The following is a 9,147-nucleotide window of genomic DNA, read 5'->3' on the forward strand; positions in this document are numbered from 1 at the left end:
GGACTAGTCTGCTGCATCAACGGCGTGGCGGTACCTCCGTGCTGCTTCAGCGGCACGGCGGGACCTCTGTGCTGCTACTTTCATGCGACGGGACATGCCGGCTGCTCTCGCAGCGAGGCAGGACATCTCTCGTGCTTCCGCTTCCATGCTCGCCTCTCCCTGGTGGCAATCTCTCGACCCAGAACTCACGGTGGCCATGGCAAACGCATTGGAAGGATGTTGAATGACTTCTTTGTTTTTGTGGATGAGGAGTTGATGAAGAATGTGCAGTCATCTTGGCATACTAGTATATATAACCGAGTACTAATACGCTCCTAAGTGGGAAACCGTTTAGGCTGTGATTGGTGTGAACAGGTTTGCAATTCAATATAGTGTGGAGTAATTTGGAATGTGACGAGACGCAAGCTCAAAATTTATTGACAGTTCTAGTTTCGAAGTGCGGCACTATTCCCGGATGGAGTAGTTCTTTTTCTACTCCCTCCTTTCCGGTTTTATAGGGCCTATCTCAAAATTTTAGTTTTTCCATTTTATAAGGTTCAATTTGGTTGTTCCCCAACACATGTTCAGATTCCAAGGTGCATTAAATCATTGCATGCAAGTATTAAGAGTGACCAATGCATGTACTTTATGCATGCATGCATTGCAATTAATGCATTGATAAACATAATTTTTTGAGAAAAACAAGAGCAATAATTAGGTGCATTTGCAAACTACAAAAAATATTCCACCACTCACCATCATGGTTGGTGAGATTTTTGAATTAAGCCCTATAAACTGGAAAGGAGGGAGTACTGCTGTGTATGTGCAATAACTGGCACCGTCGTATAAATATCTTACGGTTAATGGGGCGTTCGACAGGAATAGCCGCGTGGCGAGCTCTAGGCTAGTCTTTTTTTCAGACGCATTAAACCTATCTCTCGGGACTTCTCGCACGCACCATCGTGCCACCCACAAAAACTTGTACTCTGAGTTTAGTACGTTATACAGGAAGAGAAGAGGTACACGCATGCACTCGTCCTCTCACACACGCGTCTGTTTTTTCTCGAAAAGGAGGATGATGACCCCCGACCTCTGCATCTGGGAGTCACACACGCATCTGTAGCTTCAAATTGTAGTGTTCTCAACCATCCGATTGGCTCTATCATGGATGTACCTATATACTAAAACATGTCTAGATACATCTATATTTTGACAAATGGAATGCATGTCTTGTGGAACGGAGGGAGTGCTTGTCATCAAATGGATAAAAAGGGACGTATCTAGAACTAAAATACGTCTACATACATCTCCTATTATCCATTTTGATGACAAGTAGTACTTCTTACCCAAAGAAACTTTATATCCAACAGACACAAAATATTCGTTCGACTGTTGGAAATTACTGATCTGATGTCAAAGTAATTGCTGCATAGCCACCAAAACCCACCATTTCTTAAGCTAAAGTAGACCGAGGTAATCCCTATATTAGCATATTACTAAGATAAACAGAAGGCACTGTAGAAACATTTAGGACGTGAGCTTGTCGATCTGAATATGGAGGGACACCAGCTTAGCCCCGGCCAGCAGCTTGGGCGGAACTGTCAAGAAGGTCAGCTCCTGCACGTCGACGTCGCCGGGATCCTTGCTGCTTGTCACCTCCATTTCCACCTTGACGGTGTCGGTTGTGCCTTTGGGCTCCCCCGGCGGGCCGTTCGCCCACAGCTTGGCCACGTAGTGCGATAGTGGGGACGCCCCCGCTCTGATGCAGACGACCGACACAGCGATAGGCGCGCCGATGTCGAGCACGCCGCCGACCAAGAAAAATGCGCGGCCGTCCTCCTCCGCGAACAGCAAGAGCCATGGCTCCCACAATGGCACTTGCAGCTGGAGCACCTTGCCGTACTGGATCCTATGCACGGGCATGGGATGCGTGGAGCTGATGTGGTGGTAGAGCGCTGGCGGCGAGCCTTCATAGCCGCAGATGGGCATGGGGCATTTGCCGGGCGTGAGCGGACACACGCTCTGGTGATCGGCGACCTTGTGGTAAGTGACGTAGAGCCCACACCCTTCGTGCGGGCACTCCACCCTCACCGACGAAAGGATGGAGTCCACCGCCGTGTTCCGCACGTTGAAGCCACCGTCGCGCTCGCACTTCTAGCACTGCTGCTGGTACTCGGGGCACTCGATGCGGCAGTCCGCGCAGGCCAGGTGCCCTCCCTTGCACTGCAGTAATCAAGCGAACATCACATCAATCAAGAAACCTGCACCTTGCTCAATCAGCCAACGGATGAGGTGTATTCGAACCTCATACACTGGAGGCGTCAAGGGGCGGAGGCACAAGGGGCAGTGGAGCACGGTGAGGTCCATCGAGACCTTAGAGAGCTCCATCGTCAGGTCCTGTTCGGTCTGCATGATCTCGCCCTCCTCGTGCACAACCATCTCTCGACTTGGGCCGGGGCATTACAAAGCTTCACCGTCGCATATTTTATACTACTTCAAGGTGCATTAAATCAACACAGGCAAGTATCAAAAGGAGAGTCATGGCATGCATGCATGTGTTGTAATTAATGCATCGGTAAACGCAAATTATTGAAATATATCGAGTGCGGTGCTTTGATGTGTCGCGTCAACTCGTACATGAACCAGAAGTTTGATTATCCTCTCCCTCGCAGACTTAACTGCACCTGCCTTTGGCTGTATGACAGGTTGGCCACACACCTGTCGGGCCCACCTGTCATACACGCAAAGGCAGGAGCGTCCCTCCCTCGCCCATGAGCGTGGTGGCTGGCAAGACTAGGAGAAGCTTTCGCTACACGCTCTCCCTCCCGCACGCGGTGGACATGCAACATTTCAATCGGTGTCAGATGGCCAGAAGCGTAATGTAGTACTCCTCCAGTGCAGTAGTACTCCATCATTGTTCGACTTCCCGAAGAGGCAAAGAGACAAGCGCAGCCGGGACGCTCGTGTGGCAGTTTCATGTGTAGAGTAGTTTAGGATAGCATGTACCGTGCCTGTAAGCTTAAAATCGTTGGGGTCGGCTTCATGCTATGTGGCCATCTCGAAGTTTTTTTTTAAAAATAAAATAGTCTTATAGCCCTACCTGTCACCCTGGTGATTGTAGTTTGCACGCTCATCTGGTCAAGACAGGAATATATATTTTAATTTGTTTTTTTTTAAAGGGGGGACTCCCCGGACTCTGCATCAGAACCATGCATACGGCCACATATATTTTAATTTGTGGTGGGTAAATGTTAGTGGTTGCAGCAAATATATTGTACACTACGGGTCTTTCAGCCAAGTTTAGAGGCAAGCATGTGGGGCCAGTGCTATGATGTGTCGCGTCAACTCGTACAACGAGGAGAAGCTTGATTTTACTACACGTCTTCTCCCTCGCCCATGCGCGCGGTTGCTCGCAAACGAGGACAGGCTTTTGCTTAGTAGTACTTCTACAACAAGCTATCCGTCCCGCTCGCGGTGGACGGACATGCAGTAGTGGATACGATACTGTAGAAGCAGTAGTAGTAACATCATTGTTTGTCTTCTCGAAGTGGCGAAGAGCCAAGCGCAAACCGAACGTTGCAGTTGCAAACATTGGAGCATGCATATATAGCCAGGCTCTTGCATGAGACAAAATTGCTATGTGAGCCCACTATTGTACTAGTATGTACAACTACTTGCTAGTATAGCCGTGTAAACCAGAAAGGAGTATTTGCCCTTCTAGAGATTTAAACAAGTGACTAGACTACACCGAGACGGAGTACATATGGAGCAGAATGAGTGAATCTGCACCGTAAATAAATACGTATCGTTTTCCTCTCCGAGGTGCACAATATTGAGTATACTGACTAGTCTCTTTTTGACATGCATTTACGGTTTTTTGACACAGTATAGACGCAAGCGCTCATATTCATGTGCGTACACTCACCCCTATGAACGCACACACGCACGGCGCTATCATCTTGAAATTTACGAAGTCACCATAGGCACCTCGTCGTCGACGAGTCCATAGGTGCTTGAATGCCAAGGAGGGAGAGGGTAGCGGTTCCCGAGATGTTGAACGGTCAATGATGCATCCTCAATTACATGCACAGGGAATTAATTGGAGAAGCGGAATAGAGCCAGCACGATGTGAATGCAACAGAGTTTGGACTCTCATATAATAAAGGCGCCCCACCACTCCAATCCATCTACTCCCAAGTCTCTGCGCAACACTGCTCACTGCAATCCAAGACCAAGTGACCAGAAGCCACAAGCCCCTATGGAGGCGATGGACGCGAGCGGCAGTCGGCTGTGCCAAATCATCCAAGGCGCCGACCAGTGGCCCCACAACGCGCAGCATTTCCAAATGGTGCTGGCGACCGCATGCATCGTAGACCTCGCTGACGCCGGCTTCGCCTCTCGCATGGACGACATGATGGTCAACTCCATCCGCAAGTTCACCACCGTCAGGAAGCGCGCGGACGACCTTGCCGTACTGCTCTAGCCCGCGCGCCTAGGCTCCTCATTTCCTACCACCCTCATCGGCCTCCATGGTGACGAACTCTTTCAAGCCCTGGTGGCCCTGCAGGTACCAGAGGTCGCGACGAAGAATGTGCACCTCGAGGCCGCGCTCGCCGCGCAGCGCCTCGCCATGCAAGAAACCGTCGAACTGCACATCCACGTCTATGAGGAAATCATCTACATAGGCCACTACAAGGCAAGCGAGGACAGAAAGACATTGACCTTCTTCCAGCGGCTGGAATCTTTGGACGCCATTGTTCGAAGCACGTCGACCTGGCCACGAAAGCCGTTGCTACTTAGGCGCCGTTCGGTGGGCCGGCGCCCTGAGTCGAGGAGGTGGACGTCGTCAATGGATGCATCTCTTCTTCTTGCCTCCTGTAACCAGCACTGCATCGCCTTGTGGCCTTAATGTTTTATTAGTATAGTACTCCCTCCATTCCCAAATATAAGTCTTTCTAAAGATTCCAACAAGTGACTACTACATACGGAGCAAAATGAGTGAAACTACACTCTAAACTATGTCTACATACATTTGTATGATGTATTCCATTTGAAATAGTATCTGAAAAGGCTTATATTTACGAACGGAGGGAGTATATGGCATTTTTATTCCAGTCTTAACGTTTTCACTGCGAGGTGGGGCCGCAGTTGAGCAAACCCACCCCGCCCACCGGGCATCGGCCGAGTTTAGAATTAGAAGAGAGAAACGAGGGAGGAGAGCTAGCTGTAGCACGGACGCTATTGTCAGATGGGACTCGTGTTTATAGAATAGGAGTACTGAGCACTCGTGCCTCTTTTTTTTTGAGCGAAAAATTAGTCGTATGTCTAGTACCACTAGTTGGGTGTGTGCGACCTATAGCTGTCATCACTTTAAGTCTCCTTTTCGAACCGCGGCTACGCTTCACAGTACATATTTTTTCACGTATTTATCCTCCTATATGTACTCCTAGGCCATTTCCACGTGCTCCCATTCGCGGACATGTGGGACATAGAGCATCCGGGTCATAGTGCATGCACGACTCGGAGCATATGCCGGGGTACTTTACATTTCGTACCTCACGAATTACATGCAAACCCCTCGCAGAAGAATAAATAAATGAATGAATTACTACATGAAACCGGATTATTTTCGTGGAAACCGGAGCATGTTCATTAAATTTTGGACATAACACGTTTATAAAAAATGACCGGACCTAAACCAGTCTAAGGGCCTCTTTGATTTTTCCCGCAAAAAAAGGGCCTCTTTGATTCGCAGGATACTGAAAACACAGGAATGGGGAAAGTATGATGGCGATGAACCAAGACGAGGAGAACTCTAACTTAGTTAGAGGTTAGAGTTAGATTCTAACCCTGAACTAACTCTAAACCAAAGAGGTGTATGGATGGCAGGGTTAGATTGACAATAAATGCTCTTTCTCAATCATTTGACTACTTTGGACCCTATTTCCTGCCGGATTTGGTGTGGCCAGCTCTTCTGTGGCCTCCTCCCGCTCACAATTGACATAAACGAACCATCTATACAAATCAAGCATGCAAAACATGATAATTTTTACTTTGTCCATACAAATGAGATATCCCACTTAAACATACAAGGTGTCAATCAAGCTTCGCAAAATAAAAAAACACTGCATGAAACAAAGCATGAGCTAACTCATCACGGAAGTCATTCACGATAGGGAGGGAGCCCGGAGCCCCTCACGCACCGAGGGAGGAGCTCGCCATCGTCGCTCTGGAGGAAGGCTCTGTAGAGCCCAAGCCCCGAGAACCCCTCCGACGCCGGCCCTTGCGAGTTGAGGTCGACACCGGCATGGGTTGCAGGGCCGCTTGCCGCCCACTGGGAACTTAATCTTTGGGCCTCTAGAAATAATGCAAGCCTGTAACTAAAATACCTAGAAAGGTGAACTGGATCTTTGGGCCTCTAGAAATAATGCAAGCCTGAAACTGAAATACCTAGAAAGGTGAACTGAATCTTTGGGCCTCTAGAAATAATGCAAGCCTGAAATTGAAATACCTAGAAAGGTGAACTGAATCTTTGGGCCTGTAGAAATAATGCAAGCCTGAAACTAAAATACCTAGAAAGGTGAACTGAATCTTTGGGCCTCTGGAAATAATGCAAGCCTGAAATTGAAATACCTAGAAAGGTGAACTGAATCTTTGGGCCTCTAGAAATAATGCAAGCCTGAAACTGAAATACCTAGAAAGGTGAACTAAATCTTTGGGCCTCTAGAAATAATGCAAGCCTAAAATTGAAATACCTAGAAAGGTGAACTGAATCTTTGGGCCTCTAGAAAGTTTTATTACCTCCTCAAGCAGTATCAAACAATTCCATGCGTGCACCACAAATCTATACCAAGTTTGATCAGGATCTACTTTTCCAAATCAGAATTAGCGTTAGAGCAAGCAAGATCAATGATATGGCCGTGAGACAGAGAAGGAACGAACAAACTCACCTCTGTCGCGACCTCCCTGGTAGATGCGCCGTCGCCGCACACGACAAAGGGAGAAAAATGACTGGTGAAGGGGGAGCGGGGCGACCTTTGAAGGCCGGAGGGAGAGGGCAGCCGGAGTAGGGCGGTGGAGGCTGGAAGGAGAGGGCGACCGGAGGAGAGAGAAAGGGCGAGCGGCGCTTGGGCTGGCGGCCCTATGGGGAACAGAGAGGAGTCGTGCGAGAAGGGGGGAGCGATCTAGTGCGGGCAGGGGAGATTTTTTTTAGTTCTCTTTTAGTGGGCCCGAGGATAACTAACCCAATTAGAACCTCTCCACTGGGCTAGTTTTTTTAGCTGGGTTAGAGCAAACTAGCTCAAACTAACCCCTCTTGTTTTGATAATTTGAGGCTATTTCAACCCAAACTAGCTCTAACTCAGGGATCCAAACAAAGAGGAGTGTTATTGTACATGCTACAGTGTGGACCGTAGCACATTGTTTTTTATGGCCATATCACCACATTGTTTTCTACTGCTGGTTCACTGGGGTACCGTGGTTTGCACTGCTGGTTCACTGGGCTGCCGTGGTTCGCACTGCTGGTTCACTGGGCTGCCGTGGTTTGCACTCCTCCAACCTGAGTAGTAGTAGTACTAGTATATACCACACCATTCTTTGCTCCTTACTACTTCGACATGTGGGGGAGCCAACATCCGTGTCGACGTGTCATGCACCAGATTAGAGCGTGGAACGGAAGGGGGCATCACCCCGGTCGGAGCGCCAGTAATTCATGACTATAGTGAGTGGTCATATCACAAGTCTTTCCAGTAGTAACGCACCGTCAAATCGCACAGCCCGACCTTTCCAGCAGTATGTTTGAGAATCCGCCACTCGCTCACCCTCCTTGCCTCTCTGTCAAACCGCCTACCCGAAAACTGCCGCGCGTACTGCCCGGGAAAAGCCCCGCCCTCAACTTTTAACTACACAAAAATAGTTCGAGCTTGTTCGTTCTATATAAATACAGTACTTACTATATGTTTATTCACCCGTGGGGTTGTTCAATGAATGGAGGGGCGGGGAGCACAAGTGAACAATAATGTAGTACTACTAGTAGTAAGTAGGAGTCGTACAATACTCACCTTAAATAGAGAGTTTCTTTTCTTTAATGCCACGTACACAAATTGAAACGCTTGTTGTGGAGTGAAAAAAGATAATCACTCCACTATATATGGACGCAAGGGACTGAGCGCTTGCTTTACTAGGGTTGCTCTCTTCATTCTCTCATCCTCTCCAGATATAAAGAAGACAGCGGTAGCGACATTTTCTCTCTGCTCACCGCTGGTCACAGATCCGGCCGGATCCCTTCGGCCGGTGTGGGTAGAGGACTAAAAGGTGCATCGTTCACGCGGTCATCGCCGCCGAGGGAGGAAACCCACAGCTGCCGGAGGGTCCCGATCCTCTGCCTGTGCCATTCTCTCCGACACGGCACCGGCTCGGGAGGTCCTCTGACCCTTCTTCCTCCCTCCCGTATTGTCCGCAGATCCGACCTGCCGCCGCTGACATCCCGGCGACCTTCAGGTATAAGTTCTTCGAAAGCGGCCTTGCTCTACTACCCCAGCTCCCCACGTGTCTGCATGTGCATATTTTTCTACTCCCATCAACTCTTCCAAAGCCACCTAAGTTTTTAGTATTATTGGAGGTAAAGCTACTTCATGCATTCGTATCTAGGGCTTTGTTCAAACAACGAAGAAAGGGGGGAAAGTTGTAGCATGAACCTAGGACTTGATTCAAAGAGGAAATAATATGGTGAAAGTAGTAGAGACCGGATACCCAACCGGTCTCTTTGTTAAAAAGGGAAATAATGAGAAAACGCAGTACAAACTAGATAAGGAACAGATCTATTATTGGTTGACAAAAGGATAGAAAGTGGCGGCTGGTGGACAGGTCAACAGAGTGTATCCAGGATTAGATTTGCTGCCATCACATAGTAAAAGGTCTCCAGGATTAGATTTTTTGCCCTCACATAGTAAAAGGTCTCAGGATTAGATTTGCTGCCCTGACATAGTAAAAGGTCTCAGGATTAGATTTGCTTCCCTCACATAGTAAAAGGTCTCCAAGATTAGATTTGCTGCCCTCACATAGTAAAAGGTCTCTAGGATTAGATTTGTTGCCCTCACATAGTAAAAGGTCTCCAGGATTAGATTTGCTGCCCTCACATAGTACAAGGTCTCCAGGATTAGGTTTGCT

The 9,147-nt window shown here is 48.4% G+C and overlaps 1 pseudogene; it reads right to left on the bottom strand.

The window, feature by feature from the left end:
- Positions 1 to 1,506: 1,506 nt before the first annotated feature.
- LOC123116204 (putative E3 ubiquitin-protein ligase SINA-like 6) lies at positions 1,507 to 2,367 on the bottom strand (annotated as a pseudogene).
- Positions 2,368 to 9,147: the final 6,780 nt, after the last annotated feature.

This window comes from Triticum aestivum, chromosome 5B (genome assembly GCF_018294505.1).
Source record: "Triticum aestivum cultivar Chinese Spring chromosome 5B, IWGSC CS RefSeq v2.1, whole genome shotgun sequence".
Taxonomy (NCBI): Eukaryota; Viridiplantae; Streptophyta; class Magnoliopsida; order Poales; family Poaceae; genus Triticum; species Triticum aestivum.